This window comes from Catharus ustulatus, chromosome 3 (assembly GCF_009819885.2).
Source record: "Catharus ustulatus isolate bCatUst1 chromosome 3, bCatUst1.pri.v2, whole genome shotgun sequence".
Lineage (NCBI taxonomy): Eukaryota > Metazoa > Chordata > Aves > Passeriformes > Turdidae > Catharus > Catharus ustulatus.
This window is the reverse complement of record NC_046223.1, coordinates 44,364,762-44,385,619: the sequence shown is the minus strand read 5'-3', so window position 1 is coordinate 44,385,619 and position 20,858 is coordinate 44,364,762. Positions and strand designations below refer to the sequence as shown.

The following is a 20,858-nucleotide window of genomic DNA, read 5'->3' as shown; positions in this document are numbered from 1 at the left end:
TTCAAACACTGTCTGGCTGTTGAGCAGTCATGGGAATGTAAGTGTGTGCAGAATGCATTTATATGTGTGTGCAATGGTTGGAAAGTATGTGACAGATCCTACCACAATAAGTAGTACCTGAGCCTACAAAAGGTTCCTGCCAATGGGCCTATTTCAGACACAATCAACTATGTAAAGTGTCTGGCACTCTGCATTGATCTTTTAGATTATTTCTATTTTTCTATTAATAATAATATAATCAAAATACAATAAAAATCTAATTTGGATAGTGTGGCCCTGGGTAGTGTTAAACAAAGCAGATGTGACGTTTCTAAACAAGATATCCTTGAGGTTTGGCTTTGAGAAGAAGGAAGATGTTTCACACAGCCAATGACATCTGATTTTTTCAAAGGCTTAGCTCGACATTTCCAAGAAAAACGGTTCTTTCAGATGAAAGGCTGCACAAAAAGAAATGTCATGTGGAAAGGAAGAGTTTGGATTTGTTTGAGGTTTATTTTCATTAAAAGGAAAAAGCAAGGATGGTGGAAGGAAACAAAGAAATTAAACTTCAAAACTAGGAAATATATGGCATGCCTTCATAATACATAAATTACTACAAAAATGTATTAATTCATGTCCCTGAAATCAGCTCCTCTGGCAAATGCGATACTCCTTCTTTTCCAATAAATTATTTGTAAACCTTCCTGTCTAGTAAAAGAGGGTGGGTTGTTGGTTGGTTTTTGTTATTATTTTTCTTTCCATTTATGCTAGTTCAAGACAATGGGCCTTGCTGCCACACAATTCAAGTGCAAAGTAATGGGAAAAGGGCTGGCATTCTGCACTGGTAGAGCTTCTGCCCCGACACCCAGAAGTATCTACACACAAGAAAGTAAGAGAGGAGTTGGCAAGAAGCTTGTGATGCAGCAGGCTCCCTGGGTGGAGCAGCCCACCACAGTGTGCTGGATATCTGCCTCTGGCTGTGGGAATGTGTGTGCTCACGTGGGGAGCCCAGCTGGGTCACTCGCGTCGGTACCAACAGGAAAGAAACTCTGTACGTTTACTTGTACTGGGAGAGAAGGAGGCAGAGCTGAAAGGATCAGCTCCCTAAGCACTTGCCAAGCCATCTATGAGTGCCATGTGCTGTCTGCCTTTCTCATTAGGTCGATTAAAACCAGGGCTGGATGAATATTATTTGCCAAATACATTATTTAGTAAATGTTGATCTTCCTTACTGAGTACACTATCTGACTGATCATTTCTGCAGTAGCCAACAAGGCTCTTGCACCAGTCAAATACTATTAGTTTAATAATTTATGAGATGAACAAAGACAAAATGCATTGAATAATTTATTCAAAGAAAAACTGCTTCCAGTATTTGCCTAGCTCTAATTAGATCCTCTTTTCAGCTACATTACACACATACATGCACTTGCTTAGGCAGACATACACACAGGCACATGCTCACAGACTCAAGAGAGACAGATTTGGGAGGCACAGCAAATTAGCACCACTTTACTCCACTGATTTTATTGCTTGAGGCCCACTGGCACAGTCCAGATCAGAACAAAGCCTCATAAATAGACTGAAACAGTAAGTCCAAGTCAGAAATTCTGAATGTGAAATGGAATTCTCCCTGCAGTATTCAGGGTGATATGCAACGGGTCAGGAAAAAAGGAGCTGGTGATTCATCTAGCAGTGGATTTTAGGATAATTTGAGAAGAAAGAACAAAAAAATTCTTCCTCAAGTCTCCCATCTTTGACAGAATGCATGTAAAGAAAGAGACTGTTGGATGTGTTGCTTTGCAAACATGAACCTTCCCATTACACATTTGAGCATGGACAGAGAGGGAGATCAGAAAGGAAAGATGGCAGGTATTTTATGGCAACAGGAAAAAAGACCCCTGCACCATGATTTCAGGACCTCTGGAGCAGCAGGCAGTCCCCAACCATCAAGAGGTCCAGACCATGTTCATATGCTGCAGAATGGCTTTGTCCCCCCACCTTCCTGAAATATTTCCAGATATTCCCTTGCAAGTGCAGTTTTTCCTTTAGGACACGTTACGCATGAGTTCCCAGGGCAAGGAGAAGCTTCACTGACCACAGTGAGCTGCTGGACAAAGACATACTGGCATCTTCTGCTGGTTACCTGATTTTTCACAGCTAATTTGGGGGCAGGTATTTCAGGTAAAGTGTCAGCTTTAATTCACAGCCCCTTCAAAGCAACTTTCATATGAAGCCATGTAACCTCTCAGTGTCTGGTACCTCCAGGTCAGGGTTGAGGGCAGCAGAAAGATTTTACTGACAGTGCAGCTGTTTGCACCATAACTAACCACATGGATAAACAAAGGACCATAATTTAGCTAAGATAACCTTTGTGATAACCTTACAAATGCTGACATAAACCATATGCGCTGCCCAAACCCAGACAGGCAAAGCCAAACCTTACATAAACTCACAAACTTTATAAAATTTACATGGTGGCATATCCAGGAGCATGTATAACAGAGAAGGAGCCCATATCCAGGCCTAGGTTTTAAACCCCCTTGTAGCACAGGGAATAGAAGGGCATCTCCAATAACATCAGGTGTATTAAATGAGAAAAGTAACCAAAGCAGACTTGAAGGTATTGTGTACCTCAATGAAAAAAAAGCTTTCCTGTTATTGTCTGCATCTGCTATTTAGATAGTTGGACAAGATAAATGCAAGCAAATCAAAATGCAAAGATAAAACTGAAATCTTTAGTTGGTTGTCTTGAAGGACAAAGCTGCATCGTCCACTGTTAATTTACTCCCAATTATTTTTTCTTCCTAGTACTATTTTTGTAGAGCTCCCAGAGCTGTTCTAATGGTAGAGAAAGACTAACAGAGATAATTGGGAACATCCTGAATAAACTAATTCCAGAGTGCTTATAGACACCTAAGGGATGTGTCCAGGACAATGTCAGCCAGCATGAAAGGCTGTGGCAAAGGCATTAGAGTGAGGTGACTCTGTTTAAAAGCTTGTTGGCACTTTCAGTTAATAAAAGTCACTTGGGAAGTATTTTCTTTTATGTCTGACAGGTTTCTCTTTTTGCCCTTTATGTATGATGTGTTACCACGAGTGCAGTTCATCCACTGATTAATCATCCTGTCTGTTCTGCTCATGGTGCATGGATAGCATCGTTCTGTACATAGGACTTAAAGACCAGGCTTTCAGAGAAGAAGCAAAGCTCAGGAGTGGAAAGATGACACCATAGTTAGGCATCTTGCTTAGGAGTTGCATGTGAAGCTTCTGCTCCTCCTGCCGCACAGGTAATGCACAGGTATGTGGACACAGCAGGAGCATACAACTGAGTGCAGCCATAGCCCAGGGATGCCAGCTGGAGCATCTCACACCAAAGTGCATGGGGAGTGGGCTGGTCAGCCACAGGGGGTGGGCTGTGGGCATCCTATTGTGGTTATCTCTTGTGTATCCAGTACCACTTCATCCCAGCGCCTCCCTTGGAGAGGAACAAGGGAGGAACAAGGGATTTCTTTGTGCTGAGTGCTTTCTGAAAGTACACACTGACACAGCTGTGAAGTGCCTGGATCCACTTCAGTGGGGGAACATACCAGTTTATAACAGCAATCTGAGATGACAAATGGTCAGCCCAGGCTGTCCTCAAAACATGGTCCAAACTGTCTCATCAGGGTGCTCAGTTCTGAAAACCAATAAATTAAAGGAAATAGCATTAATTTTAAATTACTGACCTGAAAAGCAAATACTAAAGCCACAGGCTGCTATTACCATCAATACCTGCAGGAATTGACCATAAGAATTATGAGAATGTAGGGGCATGAAAGACTGTTTCTTCCAGTACTTACTACACCTTCTGACACCTACAGTGTCCTCTTGCAGCACACAGTGCTGTGTCAGCTCCAGGGCAAGATGCTCCCTTTTGTCACGGTTCCCTGACCTTGCTGGAGTACAGCATGTTTTCTGGACCCCTTCTTTAATAAATGTTTTCAGTTCAGATGAGCACATGTACTTCAGTTCATCACTGTGCAGATTGCCAAGTCAGGTCAGAGCTTGACATTTGAATATTTTGTCATAAAGCAAAAGCACTGAAAACTTTAGGCTTGGATAACTAATCACTGCCCTTTTTTAAAGGATTTTTTCTTAAACGAGCATCAAAATGGAAGTGACAGCAGTAGCAGCAAGTGAATTACTGCTGCCTAATTGGACCCAAAAAGAGAGTTGGGGGACTGAAATGTCCCTTCACATAGACTGGCAGAGAAACAAAAAGTATACTAGACACATGCACATTGACTTTATGAGTCTTTAAATTTCCTGGTTTTCAGCTAGTCCCTGAAGTACAAAAAGTATTATGTTTTTCCCTGCTTCTGTTCCCATGTTCACGAGTTCATAAGATTTGCAGTGGGAGACCTTTATTCACCATTAAACTGGAAAACAAATTTGACAGGAGCTCCTTCTTGAGCTTGTTGAGTTCCTTTTCTCTCCCCCACCCAGGAACATGGAGCCAGCCCAGAAATTCTGCTACTCTGTGTCTCCTAGGCAATCCTGTTCAATGCTGACCAACTCCTTGTAAAAAGAGCTGCAAAAGTGCCAAGTATCAGCTGCTGCACTTACAAGTATACCTTGTTCCTTCACACAGAGAGCCAAAAATTTTACAGGGGATCTTGTATATCCTTGCAGAACTGGCCTTCAACTGTCCAGTAAAGCCATTTGATAACATGCTTTTGGCATCAAAATCAACAAGAGAAAATGCCTTTAATTATTTCATTAAGAAAGCAAAACTGTCTTCAACTGGGAGGCATGGAGAGGATCACCAGAAAATTGTTTTATCTGGGCTATTAAAAATCTAAATTTCCATGGCTTTGAGAATGTCATCCATAACATTTTAGATCACTGTAATCAAATAATGGCTTGAGAATGAACTTCCTTAAGTTAATGATTGAGGGTTCCGTATGTCTTAAAAGATTTGTTTCTAATTTCAGTTCCTTTGTGATTTTTAAGAGATGAATGAAGATAATTTCCCAAAAGCCCTGAATTCTGCACATGATTTATCCTTTTTTGTGAATGAATTTGTTAAGTCTGAGGAGGTGGAGTCCCATATGGTCCCATAGTCAGATAGCATGAGATAGGCATCTGTGAGATGTGTTAATATGCAGTAGAGATACAGCACAATTACATTGAGTCTTCTCAAAAGGGTTGTACATCCAGTAAGAATGGTAAACTTCAGTTTTTTGTTAACTTAGCTGTGGTTACTGATTTCTCTGGCATTTTAAATGGAAGGGGAGAACCAGAAGCAGTGTGTAGTTAACCCCAGAATCCTATTGATGTTGGTGAGTTTGGAGTACAGATCAAATGGAGGAAATTCCCAGCACCCACAAAATCAGGCTTTAGGGTAAAGACTGTAGAGCTGAAAAAAGCAAGACAATACTTGTACCTACTCCCTGGAACCTATGAGCTGGCATAACAGCTCCAATATTTGGGTTGTTTTTTGCCACAAGTTTTGCAGGGTACAGGGACTCCTGTGTCTGTTTTAACAGAGATCTGTGACCTGTACCTGACCTACTCTCACATTACCCCCAGCATGCACAGAGAGCAAGTGACCTTCTCTGCTGCTCCAGTGCAAATTGTTAAAGATTACTGTTGTCTCTGGGGAAGTCTTCAGGCATGCTTTGCTATTCCTAGTGAAATATGCTGTGGCTTTACCATTGATCACCAGAGGGCAAAAAGGAAAATTTCATTCCTCTGGAAAGAACTGCTTTCCTGCAATTTTCTTTTTTTATTTATAGGTGTGTGTTCTTTCATCTAATTTACTGAAATAATTCCGGTTTTCTTTGTGAAATGCTTTTCTTCAATAAAATTTAGTCATCTTTCAGCCCCTTTTGTGTTTGCTTGGCCTTGATTTTATTGCTGTGCTGGCTGGTAGCAGGGTCTGAACTCCCTGAGCAGTGCAGTGAAACACTCCAACATACACTTTGAGGTATAATGCTGCTTGAGGCTGACAAGGACATCCTGTGCTGAGCTGAGAGGCTGGATCAGGTATCTGCTGGATTTAGCAAGGCTGCTTCACCAAAAGCATTACAGGCAAAGGAGGCCTCTCCTACCTGAGCTAAGCATAGAGAGTAAATATGCTCTGAAGATGATGAAAGTGGTTTTGCACACCAGCTCACACCCTGCAGAGCAGAGAAGTCCTGGGCCAAGGCAGAGGCACAACCAGCCCCATATCCTGACCATGAGCTGTCCAGGTGTGCAAGCACCTTGGGGAGATGTGACGGATGCACTCAATCCATGCATGTAACATCTCCAGGTTACAGCCACTGTGACTGCAGGATTTACTGAGCTGGTTGCATCCAGGTCATTGTGCATGCAGGCCAGCATTCTTCTGGAGAAACTGGATGCTCATGGCTTGAAAGGGTCCACACGTTGCTGGGTAGAAAATTGGCTGACTGGCTGCACCCAGAGGGTGGTGGTGAATTTAAATCCAGCTGGTGGCTGGTCACCAGTGGTGTCCCCAGGGCTCAGTACTGGAGCCAGGCCTGGTTTTTTAATCTTATAGGACTCAAAACAGAGAAAGTCCATGTCAGGCTCCTATGTTTAAAAAAGCCTCGTGACTGAATTACATGAAAAAAATGTTCGATCACAGTAGAAGGTCGAGTTAGTTTAACAGAGAAGCTGTCACTTCTGAAGATGTAGAGAGTTGCAAGACCAGATTTGGCATCAGAAGCCAAACTATGAGGAGTGGCTGAGGGAGCTGCAGGTGTTTAGACTGGAGAAAAGGAGAATGATACTAGCTATAGCTCCTGAAAAGAGTGTGTAGCCAGGTGGGGTTTGTTCTCTTCTCCAAAGTCACAAAAGGCAGGACAAGAGGAAATAACCTCAAGTTGCATCAGGGAGGTTTAGCCTGGGTATTAGGAAAAATTTCTTCTGAAAGCATTGTCAATAATTGGAGCAAACTGCCCAGGGGAGCACTGGAATCACTATTCCTGAAACTGAAAGGCATGTGGATGCGGTTTAATGGCGAACATGCTTAAGGCTGGGCTAGATAATCTTGAATATTTATTCCAACCTAAGTGATTCCACGATTCTCTGCTTAATAAGCACAGCCTGAACATTAATCATGTTGCCCTATTTCAGTCAGGGTGCTACATGTGGCTCTCTCACAGTTAATCTTCTTGTGCTGCTCTAGGAAAGGGAACACGTGCTTGACACCAACAGTGCAGCCCTTGGGTGCAATTAAACATCAGGAACTACTCAAATGTTTGTAAGGTTTCCTTTTTATGCACATCTGTTTGTTGACCTATGGGAGAGAGACCCTTTCATGGCCAGTTTTCAGTGATAAGAAGCTGCTATCACCAAAAGCCACTGTCACAGCTGGCACAGCACCAAAGACAGAGCAGTGACACTGAATTGTTGCTGGAAGGGGTTTGTCCCAGCCTGCATGGGGCAATGTGGGGAAGTTTGCTCTCCCATCACCCTTGTTTTATCTGTTCAGTGGATAAATAAAGGGCTTCAGTCTTTGCAGCTGCAAGCTCAGCAGCTTTCTCCACCACACATCATTCACTCAAAGATAAAAACAATTGTGGAGAGTCCCAGATCTCTGGTGCAAGCTGTTGTTTGATTTATTTATTGGCACTAGGTTCTAAAACACGGTAGGTGCTTTTCTGCAGAAAGGAGGAGACACAATTCCCAGGCTCTGAAGGGCTGATTGGAAAGATGCAGCAACCATAAATACACTAATACAGAAACAGAGAGAGAGAAAGAAAACTTGCAACATTAAATTAAGTGGCTGTTTATGATTGTTACACAAGTTTTGGTTGTTTAAACATAGAGTTGCATAGGCACATGTATTCCTTATGCATGTACCCGTTTACTGAATATCTCATACATATAAACAATGAAATCAAGACTCACAGATTTATCCAAGGGAAATTAGGAAAAAATCCAGCATTTCCTGGCCAAGGTACCAGATGCAATCATGTCTCTAAACAATTATATTGCTCAAAATACTATAAAGGGCTTCAATACAATCTCAGTAGAAAGTAATTGGGGTGCAAGGGACTGAACAGGCACTGCTTTAAATAACAAAAATGTCTTCCATTCTCCCATGAACAGTGTCTGAATGTGAAAGAGCAGATCGCTACTCAGGGAGCAGATTCATGCAGGGAAGGTGTGCAAAGTACCAGCTGACTGCAGTCACTGCTTGCTGAGTTGCTTCTGATGAAGCTTCTTCTCTGTAGACAGTCCCTTTTTGCAGCAGTGACTTTACCACGGCTGGCTCACCTGCATGATCTCAACCAGCTCCTCTACTAAGTCTGGTTATGACTCGGTGCATTGGCTGCTTGATTTTGATCCCTGCCCTGCACCACAACAGCAAAAGGTGCCCTTCTCCTCTCTCCCTGGAAGGACTTGCCATGGTGGATATGAACGTTTCCTGATGCTAGAGTATTTTGGCAAGGATTTTTTCTGGCCTGTACTTTGTTTAGTTGCATTTTCAAGAGTCCAGAACAGAGTATGTGCTCTTTCATTAAAAAAAAAAAAAAAAAATTAATACTATCATAGAAAGAGATGTAAAATATTAAATGGGTACCCTATTTCTCATCTAAGTGGACCAGTGGTGTCAAAGAGGTGTTTGAGGTTATTTCTCAAGGGTCATGACACTAGCTGCAATCACTGAGAAGATAGTCTGAGTTACAGGCTATTACTTAAGACTTTGGACCATGTAATTGTTTCCTTTCTTCCTGAGATTAAAGATAGAAAAGCAATACTGTCTTTTTAGACAGGACTAATTGACATTCAAAGACTTTTCTTACACTTGGGCAGAAAAACCAGGATTTTAATGACTGGATCCTGTAAGTGGGTGAGAAGAGATGCGGTTCTGCCCTGTCAAAATGCCACAGTCATGGCACTGCTGATCATTTGCAGCATATGGACTAAGTGACTGAACATGAGCTATCAATGTCAAATCCTAAGGTAAGAGTGCAGCCATGCAAAGTTTTCTGCACCATTTTTGTGGTTTTCTCAAGTGAAAGCCTCAGAGATGGCTCTGGGGTTTGGGTGTCTTGCCTGAGAACAAATGCACATTCTTCAGTTTGACTTAATATTCAGACTGGGTTTGCTCTTTCTCCCCCACCTCTGCTTCCTTCCCTGGGGCCAAGGTCACACAGCAAGCAGTGACTCCCAATGCCTGACACCAGGGAGCACCTTGCACTGACTCAGCCAGGAGCAGCTCCAACTGGAACTCCAGGGCAGAGGGGAAAACAACAGGGAGGGTGAGAGACACTCCTCCAGCACTATTCAGCCAAGTACTCCTCTTCCTCCCCCTTGAAGTGAACTCTTGGGTGCCAGTGAAGTCAGAGAGAGTTGTACCTGTAGCCTCAGTAGGGAACAGGATTTGGCCTGAAGCTGCAAAACTGCCACCTGAAATTTTAACTAAAGGTAAATATACCTAACCCTTCAGTAGCTTATTTTCACACTAACTTTCTGACATCAACTGGCCACCACTGGACCCCTGAACCTCCTCCTCACCACCTTCCCTCCTGGTCCTTTCACATCCCTCCTGCAAAGAACAGAGCTTGCACTCCCTGCCAGACCCACAGCTCAGCACCAGCTGTGGGGCTCAGCCCTTGTGATAGCACACACACCCATTTTCCAGACCATTTCAAGGATTTAACCTTTTCTTTCTTCTCTCATTCCCAAATTTTCCTCCACGACTTTGTCATTTGGAGTCTGGATTACCTCTGCACCCCTGTTTCCCAGCAGCTGTAGCCTTTCCTGCTGCAAGTTCTCATGGAAGGTCTTTGTCCTGCCTCACCCCGCTTTGGATGTCAGCCCACTGTGTCACCAAAGGCTGGTAATGACGTGGCTGTGTGTTGGTGCTTTGGTATGACTGACCTCCATTTTCATTGCACAAATGGCCATGTTTTCTTCTAAGTAGCTTCCCCTACATTCATAATTTAATTTCCTTTCTGGCCTCTTTTTCAGAGAAGGAGAAATTAAGACAGAGGAGTGTCCATAACAAGGTGTCCTTGCACTTCTGCACTGCTCCCTGTACTGGAGGGAAGGCACGAGGTGAGCAGTGGAACACTGCTCAGTGCAAAGCTCAGTGCTGCCCCACTCCTTCATCTTTACACACACAAGCATCTGTACGACCTCTCTTTACAGCACATCCCAGTGTGGTTTTGCAGGGACTGTATTTTCTTTCCCACCCTACATTCATCACACTCTGTAGAATGCACACTCTGGACCTCATGTTGCTGGGGCAGCTGTAGAGCAGCTTTCCCTTTCCCTTAACTACACTGGCTGCTGTACCCACCTCTGCACCTGGCACAGTATTCACAGGGACTCTCAATCACTTCTGACTCTTTTCTGCACCATTTCTTACATGGCATAGTCACTAGATCTGCAAGAAAATCACTCCAATGGTTTCCCAATGTGCACTCAGGTGCCCAAGGAGCATGGTACTCCTGGACTAATTTCCCTCTTGCATTTTACCTTGCTGCCACATGTTCTTTTTGTCCATCATCCATTTCTGCACTTTGCCCTTATTACCTCAGCTCCTTCAGCCCTCTCCATCTATGCTGATCATGTCATGGGTGTATAACATTACTGAAGGGTTAGTTTCCTTTTGCAGATAACCTGTCCATAGTCCAACTGAGTCAAATTTAGGCCTGACAGTGAGGACTTTGTGAAAGCCTGGAGAAACAGACGTGGAGGAAGAACAGCTCATGATCAACAGTCTACTGTTGCAGCTAGTATATATATTTTATTTCTGTTGTGAAACACTTCTCATGAAAGATAGGAAGCCCAGAGAGTATTTCAGACCATCTTTTATAGTTCCTGTAGCTTTAAGTAAATGTGTTTTCAACATAAATCAGAGTGATGCAACTATTTACACATCTTATACAGTGCCTCTTTGTTCTCCCTATGCAAAATTCTTACAGGATCCAAAAGGAAATTACTCTTTTACATTCAGCTTCAAAGGCTATGTTCTCATTTATAGCAAACATTCTCATTTCTTAAAAAAAATAATTTTAAAAAAGAGCAGATGATGGTGAAGGAAGCTGGGAGACTGGGAGACTTGGGGGTATTTGGGAGTTTTCTCTCTGCAAAACGCCCATTGTGGTGAGGCTGTGAAACCATTTCACAACAGGGTGCCAACAGAAGTCCATGTTCCAGACTTACCCATCTGGGTCACTGGAATTTGGGGTGCAAATCCCCAGGTTGTGCTGCAGAGATTTTGACTGTGGCTGGTGAAGCCTGCTCCCATCGCTGATGGGAGAAAGGGCTGGCGACTCACAGGTTGCAGGGAAGAAGAAGCAGATGTCATTGAAGGGTCTCTCAGACCAGCTTTGCTGCTCCACTCAGGGACCCTGTTCTCTCCAGCTGAGTGATAAGGGCATGTTTGGGAAAAAGTGGCTGTGATGGTACAAACATCCTCTGGCTGCTCCGTTCACTGCAGGCCAAAGCCTCACTGCAGGCAGAGACAGCCACGATGAGAAAGGGGAGTGTAGGGGCCAGAGAAGCTGGGCTTGGGGTAGAGGAGCTGACTGCTCTAACAGGCACTGAGAGTGAGACTGTCCCACAAAGCTGAAGCACAGCACTGCCTGGAAATGCACGACCACAAGGTGAACTGGGAAGAGCTGTCAGCAGCAAGAATGGCAAGAGGAGGTGGGGCTGTTTGACTTGGCTCTGGGATACTACAAACAGAAGGAAATGTCAGCAAATGTAAAAATGTCACTCTTGTAACAGTAAAGGACATTGTTGCTCCCTCTTTCATCAGAAATCCCAAACATTTGGAGGAGTGATAGGAAGAACATTGTTTAACCCACCAGGAGCAGGTGGACAATTGTGAAACAACAGTGTGGGAACTCTGGACACAGAAACACTTTGGAGATCAGTGCAGACCCCACAAGAAAACACTGGAAACACCAGTCTCACCTTCATTTTCAACAACCAGCAGCAGGAGAGTTTGAGACATGCAAAAAGGCAGAGTATAATTTTGGGTCTAGCCCAAAAGAGTCTCTTCAGAGAAAAAGGATCAGGAATTTTATAATTGGTTTCTGTGGGGCAATAAGAACATAATCTTCTCCAATCCATCCACATTTAGTGTGGAACAGTATTTTTCTGTCACTAGTTGATGAAATTGCACATCAGCAGAATGACAATCAGCTGTCGTAAAGGTTTTGTTTTCTTGCTTTTTAGGCCATATTGGTCCTTTTCCCAAAATCATAGTCTCACGTTTGACTGCTGCACATGGTGAAAGCTGCAGCAAGGAAATATCAGAAGTGTGTCTGTGCAAGACCTGTTCTGAAATGATGCCCAGGCACCACTATAGCAGCAAGTGGCACTCATGCCCACCGAGCTGCCAGGACCCCTGGGGGTGCTGAGAACCTGCTGCTCCAGCTTGGGGCTCAAAGGGGCTCTGGGGCCGTGACAGTGGCACTGGCAGGGCAGTATGCCATGGCACAGCTGCTCCTGTCCCATGGCCTGCAGCACATTCTGCATTTGGCTGCCCTCTGTGTGGAGGCAAAAACCTTCTGAGCACCCTCAGTTTGCTGTAGCCAGAAGGGAAGACTCCCTGCATTGTGGACACTCAGCACTTCTGGAAAACAAATGCACAGCCAGGAAAGTAGCTCCATTGTTTTCCATGTGTTTTTTCTGCTCAGACAGGGCCTGTGGCTGTTTCAGGTCCAGTAGACAGGACCAGAACTGAGAGGTACAGCTAGCATGTACTTGTTAGAGATAGCCATACTTCTGGCCATGTCTAAGTGCTAATATTCAGAGCTATTATTCTGGCAGTGAGCACAGAGGCAGCTTGCACCTCTGAGAGATACTCTTAGACAGCAAGGAGTTTATAGGTTGTTTACACTTGAAAGGATTTTCTTTGCAACCTCCACAAATACAAGCCTGCATATGTATCAAGGGTTGAGAAGTAGCTGTATGAATCTTCAATGATGAAAGACTCTAGGCCAGCATGCTCTGAAGTTTGCCAGCCAAACTCAGTCAAGCCTTTTTCTTCCTTTGCTCCTGCTCCCCACATATCTTGCACTGCATGATTTATTTATTAAGAATATTATGTTTCATTCAGTATATACACAGAGAGCACTGAAAAAGGGGAAGGCTGCTCCCCCCTGTTGTGTCTGCAGCTTGCTGTTAGGACAAATGCATGTAAGCAGAAAAGCTGTGTGAGCAAAGTGTCAAACAATAAAGTTCTGGTAGAGCAAAAGCAATGCCACTGTGCACATTGAAATCAATGTTAATAGCTTCTTGGAAGGAGCTTACAAGGTAAATGTTCCTGAGAAGTGCCTAGCAGACATCCTGACTCACAGGAGCAGGCTCTATTCTTTATGACTCCCAGGTACTTATTGGATGAGACAAGCAGAGGTCTCTTGTTTACTGAGCAAGAGAAAAATATTTGTTCCAAAGTTTTCAGGGCTCATAATTTAATTCTGAATCTTTCTTTTTTCCTTCCCTTAAAACCCATTCACTTGAAGTCCTATGAATGTATCAGACTCAGGGCTTTCCCTTCTTGCAAGGAGGAAGTTTGCAGTTCTCATGTTTTATGGGGGAAATCTTTAAGAGATAACCCATAAGCTAAAAACCCCCAACCAAACAAAACCCAAACAAGTGCACCAAACAAATCAAGTAAAATCCTATAATCACCTTCATCTGTCAAGACTGAAGCTATATACACACACCTTTTTGTCTATACGAAGCAACTGATGGAGCTCTAATCTACACATCACAATAGTTCTGGTTCAGAATAGCAAAAACTATCTGAATTTGTTGAAGAGATGACTCCAAACTTTTGTTTTGTTCCAGCCCATTTTCCCATTGAACCTCTAGGTGCATTTGAGGTTTTGTCTCCCTCACCTCCCCACCAACCTGTTAAGGTTTCCCTGGTGCTAACCTGCAGCCTCGTTCTCCCCTTGCTGTTCTGGTACTGCTCCTGCTGCTGTCTCCCAGCTGGATGTACTGGCAGCTGTGCCCAGGGATGGTCCTCTCCAAGACAGGGAAAGCTGAAAGAGGAATGCCAAGCCTGGCAGAGCAACTAAGGGTCCCAAATTCATTCCTCACAGGCAAAGAACACCTAGCACTCTGATTGGCATCTTTAAAAATGTCCTGCATGATTGAACTGGTAACAAGCATCTGATGGAGGGACATGAAGGATGCCACCACCCTGTGCCTTTTAACTTCTTCAAGGTTCCCTGAAACATGACAGAAACATCCCTCTAAGTGCAGCAGCAAAGTTTTCTTTGGTCCTACTGTAGGACCAAAGGGACTTCAGACTTCATAAATTTATTATCTTGCTTTCATACACTATTAATGTTTTGTTGAATAGAGGTGCTGGAAAAAAAAGCGCAAAAGCACTACTACGTATTCTGAAGAGATGGTTTTGTATGCTGGGAGTGGGCTTAGTGCAGCAACAGTCTCTGGTGCCCTGTAAGCACGGCTCCTGGTGCTCTGGAAGTTTGGATATACTGAAAAATTAGGATTTTGACACACTGCACAGTCTCATCAAAAAAACTTATCCTCTGTCTAGGACTTTCATGTCAAGGGAGGCTGTCTTCTCCTGAGGGACCATGAGAATAGGCCCGGCTCTGTCTCCTAGTGCTTTGGGCAGGGTTCATGGCAGCTTCCCTGGGTATTCATCAAGAAAATGTGATTATTCTTTCCTGGTGGCATTATATCCCACTGCTTGGAAAATTATTGTTTCTGATGGATTAAGGCAGTTAGACATATAAGAGCAGAGAACTGCGCTCTGTCACTTTGCATCACCAGCAGAAATTTGCACTGTGAGTTAGAACTATGTCTGCACTCAAGGGCTAAGGAATTGTCTGAAGGACAATACAGGAATACCTGAAAAATTCTGGAATCTGCACATAATGCAGATCCCAGAGGCCTTAGTCTCCTCAGCAGAGTGGGGTTTGCAAAATATATCACCTGCTGCTGGTAGACAGACAGCAAAAAGCAGTGGAGTCCAGCTGTTGAACTTGAAAGTTTGGGAGCAGGAGTTGTAGTAACATCATTTAGCCTTTAGCCACTACCTGCTGAGCTGCTGGCTGATGCCTATGACTGTCATCCAGAAAAAAACAAAACAACATAACAGTGTATTACTCAGCTGGTGTTAATGAGCCTTGAATAATCAAATTTTTAGAGTTAATTAGGCTGTCTCTATCTCTGGGCTTGTAGCACAGCATCCTGCCTCCTCAGAACTGAAATACAGTCTTGTCCTGTGTTATCCATGGGCTTCTCAGCTTATTTTGTAAAGACAACAACAGTGGGGCAGGAGAGAAAACTCTGTGACTCCTGTTTAGATAGTGCTGTGTTCGTAAGTTGTGGTCATCAGGTCCATATCCAGATTAGTAAACAAGGAGATCAAGGACTCCTCTCTGGCAGAGGACAAGAGCCCAGTGCAGCCCATGCTTGCCTGGCCAAACTCCCTTTTCTAGGACAGCAGAAGAGGTGCCTCCAAATTTCCTGTGGGGAATGACCTGGGATACACAGTATTTAATTATGCCTCCTTTTTTTCTAACAAACTTCTTGAATCTAAATCCCCTTTCATAATGGTGTAAACTGATACTATAGAGCATGAACAGAGGAAACAATGAATAAAGCCTTGTTCTCCTGTGGAAAAATCAAGTTTGTCTTCTTCAGGAAAAAGATTTTTATTTCATTTTGATTTCTTCTCAATTCTTTTTCTAATTTTGCAATTAGCAAAAATCATTAGCATTATTTAAAATGCAATGCACAGAATGCTTTCAAATGAGTGATGACTAGTTGTATGTATCCACCCTAACATCCTGCCCTTGCTTTCTGTTATGTGACAGCATAAATCAGCGAAATCACTATTTAAAACCAGTGTGAGATCAGAATCGAGTCTGTGCATGGGGAACATTATTAAAGGGATAAGAATTTAAAAAAAAATCTTCCGTTCATCATATCACACAGCATCATTTGCCAAACAGCATGCCATGCTGCCTTCAGGCACATGATTAATGCCAATGCAGTTCCAATAAAGCTTACAAAGCGCACAGCCCGGGTCTCCCTGGAGAGTTAACAACAACAACGAGCAAAGCCTAAATGATGCTGTTCTTCATTTCTCAGTCACCAGAGACTTCCAGCCTTTTCCTCATTTCTGAACATTAATCTTTATTTCTGTTCCAGGGTAATGATATTTCTCAGCAGTGCATAATTTTATCAGCTGGTTACATCCACAAGACTCGGAGTGTTGGTATCAGCTGTCCTATTGAAAGGATTTTGCCTTGAAGTGCCACTTCCATTTCCCTTTTTTCAATTTGCTTATGCTCTTGTTTGCATATTGTTTTACAATTTGCTGTGGCCTGGGTTTTCTCTGCTCTTTTGCTGGAGCTAAGGGCTTTGTTTTAAAGTTATCTAAGGTGTTCTGTGTGTCTTTTATGTACAGCACTAGGTGTAAGTTCCCTTTGTGACTGGGATAGTAACTAGTCAGGGTTAGAAACCTGGAACATTCATTTTCAGTACAGAAAGGAGCAACAGTGAGCCTAAATGTATATTGAAACACGGGTAAGATTCAAATACTTTAACAGTGGCAGAACTCCCAGGGCCCAAATTCTCAGTGTAATGGATGTCACTGTAACATCTCTGAAGTCTGAAGGACAACAAGTAAAAACACGGTTTTTTCCCTCTGAATCTTTGGGAGGCGTGTTAGGGCATTAATAGCATGCTTTCTTTGAGTCAATGAAATATGTTTCATTAACCATTGACTAAATCGTGTGTGGCTATTCTTGTTTTTTACCCATTCTTCAACATGCTTATGAGAAAACTCTCATGACCTTACAAGAAGTGGTTCTTACAAAGGCTTCTAATAAAAATCTTCTAGCTGCTGTTTCCTGGGGAGCCCTGCATATGCACTGGAGACAAGTAGGGAACCAGGCACTTAAATCTTTGGTGGTACAGCTCCATGGAAATTAATACAAATTCAGCGTGTTTTGTGCTGACAGCAAGATCTGGCTTGATGCAAGACACTGGAAGTGCAGTGAAGCTTAATGCGTTAGGGCATTAATTGAGCATGTGCAGGTGGTGAGACAAATATCCTTGTTTCAAAGGATACATTAATTTTAAAGGAGCAAGTGAACTGCTGTTTTTTACAGTACTATGCACTGTCCATCCCTAGAGGCAGAAAACAAGATGTGATGAGCCAAAAGTCTGATGTGGGGTGACAGATCCATCTTTACCATGGGAAAAACAGACACTTCGCTATGAAATGACATCATCTTTAATAGCGTGGGATCTGTCACCAGCAGTTGTAAACAGAAACTGATTTACAAGTCAAACAGCCTTCTTAGCCAGCAAGACTTGATTCAAATTTGCAATCCTAGACCATTTTAGAAGACATCTTATAGTACCCTGACTTTTTTCTCCTCCTTTACTTTAGGTTACCCTGTAAAGAACTTTTGCAGACTCAGCATATATGTCCTTCTCACCAGGAGATTTCTACTTTAAAATAAGTTACTCGAGAAATTTTCCCTGATTCGGAGGTCTTTAAAATGAAGGATCACAAGGTGGGGGCCAGTCCTTCAGCACCTAAGGCTCCTGCTCATTGCAAGGTATGCCAAATGTAGGACTCTAGCATGACCCTGTAGCACATGGTGATGAATTTTGAACCCTGAGCACAGGTTTGAGTTCCAGCAGTCGAAGTCTCTGCTGTGGACTCACACCAACCTGGGGCTGGGAACACAGCCTGAGCATTCAGTGCCCCATGACACAGCCTGTCTCCAGCTGCAGGGCTCTGCTGCCAGGCTGTGTTGACGTGGTCTGCCAGCCCCTGATGTCCCTCCTGGATAGTCACAGAGGGAGAGACCGACACTTGCACTTGCCTTGCACTTACATGACTGCCCCATAAATTATCCTACGAGTCATCCTGAAAATCACCCTACAAGCCAGCTTGCCCTCAAGGGGCCACCAAGAGCTATTGGCCCTTTGAACCAGAGCTGTCTGATGTATCTCCCGCTGTGATGCCCCATACACTGTTATCTCACAGAGCACCGAGGGTGATGCTCAAGACAAATGTGTTACAGCATCTCTCTGAGAATGTGGCAGTGTGCAGATATGAAAAATTGTCGTCATAAGACAAGCTGCCGATTATATCAATGTTTTATTGTACTGGAGCCTTCTAACTGTGAAATTGTAGTGCTGTAGGAGTGGCTTTATTTATCCTCTAAATTTGACATAAGAAAAAACAGGATAGGCCTTCTCATATTAATATAACCTACATTACTAGACTGCCATAAACTTTCACCTGAAATTATAGCAAATATACTTACATTAAAGGAAGATTCCAAAATCAGACGTTTTTAGAGACTATTCCCACAAAGAGGCTTATTAAATAAACTCCAAGGAAAACCAGAAGACAGATGACCCTTTACAGAAGATTGTTACTGATGATCTCTACCCGGTAGGAGGATACGAGTGGAGAGCTTGAGTAGTGCTGGTGCTGCAGTTGAATTTTGAAATACTGCCACCTCATGTCCATTTAGCAAGAAGGAACAACATAGGCCAGCTTCCCAGTGTTTTTCCCTGTGCTGTTTGCCTGGCAGCATAAAGCAGAGCAGCCTCACTCCCAAAGGCATTGTTGTCCACATTATTGCTGTTATTTTTTAATTGAACTTTATGGCCTTAACACTAGGGGCAAAGTCAGTTTACCTTCACTTAAGGAGGTAAAGTTCTCTCTTCACCTCGTGTAGTCACCTGCTCGGCCCGCTCTTCAGGCTCTCTGAGACAGCCTGGCACCTGCAGAGCCTGCAAAGGTGACGTGCAAGGAGTACAGTGAGCCTTGAAGTGCTCCTCTGGCTCCTGTGAGCAGTCGGTGGGGACAGCTCCTTTTGCTGGCTGGCTCATTCCCTGCCCTGGGGACTGCAGCCATGCCCAAGTGCCAGACAGTTGTAGGTAAACAGTTAGTGGCTTGTGGGATACAGGAACAAAGGAATCCATATGAAGAGGGATGGGTAAATTTATGGTAAATAGAACCTGCAGGAGCCATGAGACAGCTCTGGGGAGCAGCACAGCACACAGAAAAGTCAGGAGATTAGGATGTCATTAAAAAAAAAACCCTCAGGCAACAAACCCAAAGTAAAAGTGTACGTAAGCAGCCCTGAAAGTTTTGCCAACAACCTGAAGGTGGGCATTAAGGAGAAAGCAGCATCTTAATGCTGAATAGAGAGGTGGTTAAAATCTGCCTTAAATGAGGAAGATGGTTATACAATTCTCAGATCAGGTGTTGGACAGCCTCATCTCCCACAGGGCTGCATTTTCCAGTCACCATACACTTTTCAGAGAGTCCCCATGGATGGAACTTTCTCACTCTCAGACTGATGGAGGCTCCTGCATGGAATGGTAAGTGAGGATGAAAGTGATTCTCTGCTGTCTTTTTGACAGTAGATTGTCAGGAAAAGCAGAACAAGAACCAAAACCTATCTCAAGAAGGGTGGCTTGCAGATACTCATGTTTGAAATCCTATGCCTGCATATATTTTTAGGTGTAGTTAATACCTTGCCTGGACAAAGAGGTTTCCCTGCTGCAAGGACACAGGCCTCCCATGCAGGTGTGTAGAAGTTCCTTTTGCACAGTGGAAACATCTGGTAGTAGGTGTATTAATTAAGCCAGAAACTGAGCTGGGTGAAGAGGAAGGAGACAAGGATAGGAAAGAAGCAAAGCCAGCAATTAACCCCAGAGAGCTGTTACTGTGCAAGCTGAAGTGGAAGGAGAGGGAATGAAACTGTTTGTTTGGATTGTCACAAAGAAGAGAAAACAGAAGCCATGGCAGAGAGGGAAGGACAATACATGTAGATGAATTCAAGTAGTCTGTGTACCAGCTCTGAGATTGAAAAAGCTCACATCAGACCATAACTTCTCTATCACCTCATCATGGTGCCATTCTATTTTCAAAGACAGGAGAAGAGTGATAATCCCTGGTTCAAGGCGAGTCCTGGTGCTCTGTAGGCTGTGCATACACATGTATGTGCACCGTGCACACACAAGGACACAACAAGCACACACAGGTACACCCTGTGATGGGAAAATGTTCAGAATTGCATCCAGCACCTTGGGGAACCAAGGAATTATGTGAAAATAAACCTGTGCAGCCTGAACTGGTACTGAAAATCTAAACCCACCAGTCACTTGGTAGCCACCAGTCCTTGCCACTGCATACCAAGCAGAGGTGCTGTATATTTATTTACCTGCTCAATTGCAATTCTGCTCACCTTAAGTTTGGGACAAGCAGCAAACGCCATCAGAATGAGAAGCTGACAGCAACAATGCTACAATAATATGCTGAGGGAGGACGAAAAGGGAAAGATAAGGCATTTCCAAGAGATCAAGACATGATGTTTGTGTTATCACACCACAGGGTGAAGACTGAAATCATACAACTTATTTCATCTAAAACCCTTAGGTTTATTCACATTTCCATACCAAAGGTAAGCAGGAAATTTCCTTTCTCCACAAATAATTCAGCTTTGCTGTGTATTTACTATTGTGTATATCCTCTCCACCTTAGTGTGTAACAGTTAATTTTGGGCAATATTTCCTAAACATTCTGTAAAATATCTTTCTCTTTCCTATTACAAAACATTTGCAAATTTCATAAGTTTCTAGATCAAAGCTATTGGAGTGAGTCCAGGAAAAGCGTGGCCTTTTTTTTTAGCCAATGGCTGTATATCAATCAGCAGGTTACCAGAGGTTTCTGAATGAAATGTTATCACTGCTTGGGAGGACATCCACAAGTAATCAAACATTTCAGCACAGGAAGAAGGAAGCAAAGAGTGACTCAAATCAAATCCAGGATTTCTTGGTTTTTAGTAAGAGAGAACCAAATTTCTTCACAACTTTGCCAAAAGCCCTGATTG

The 20,858-nt window shown here is 43.4% G+C and overlaps 1 long non-coding RNA gene across 1 annotated transcript in view; it reads right to left on the bottom strand.

The window, feature by feature from the left end:
• LOC116993446 overlaps nucleotides 1-18,376 on the bottom strand; it is an 83,044-nt gene extending 64,668 nt beyond the window's left edge. Inside the window, exon 1 of the long non-coding RNA XR_004417295.1 lies at nucleotides 18,276-18,376. This is a non-coding gene — a long non-coding RNA (uncharacterized LOC116993446). The remainder of the gene's footprint in view (nucleotides 1-18,275) is intronic.
• Between the last annotated feature and the right edge of the window lie 2,482 nt (nucleotides 18,377-20,858).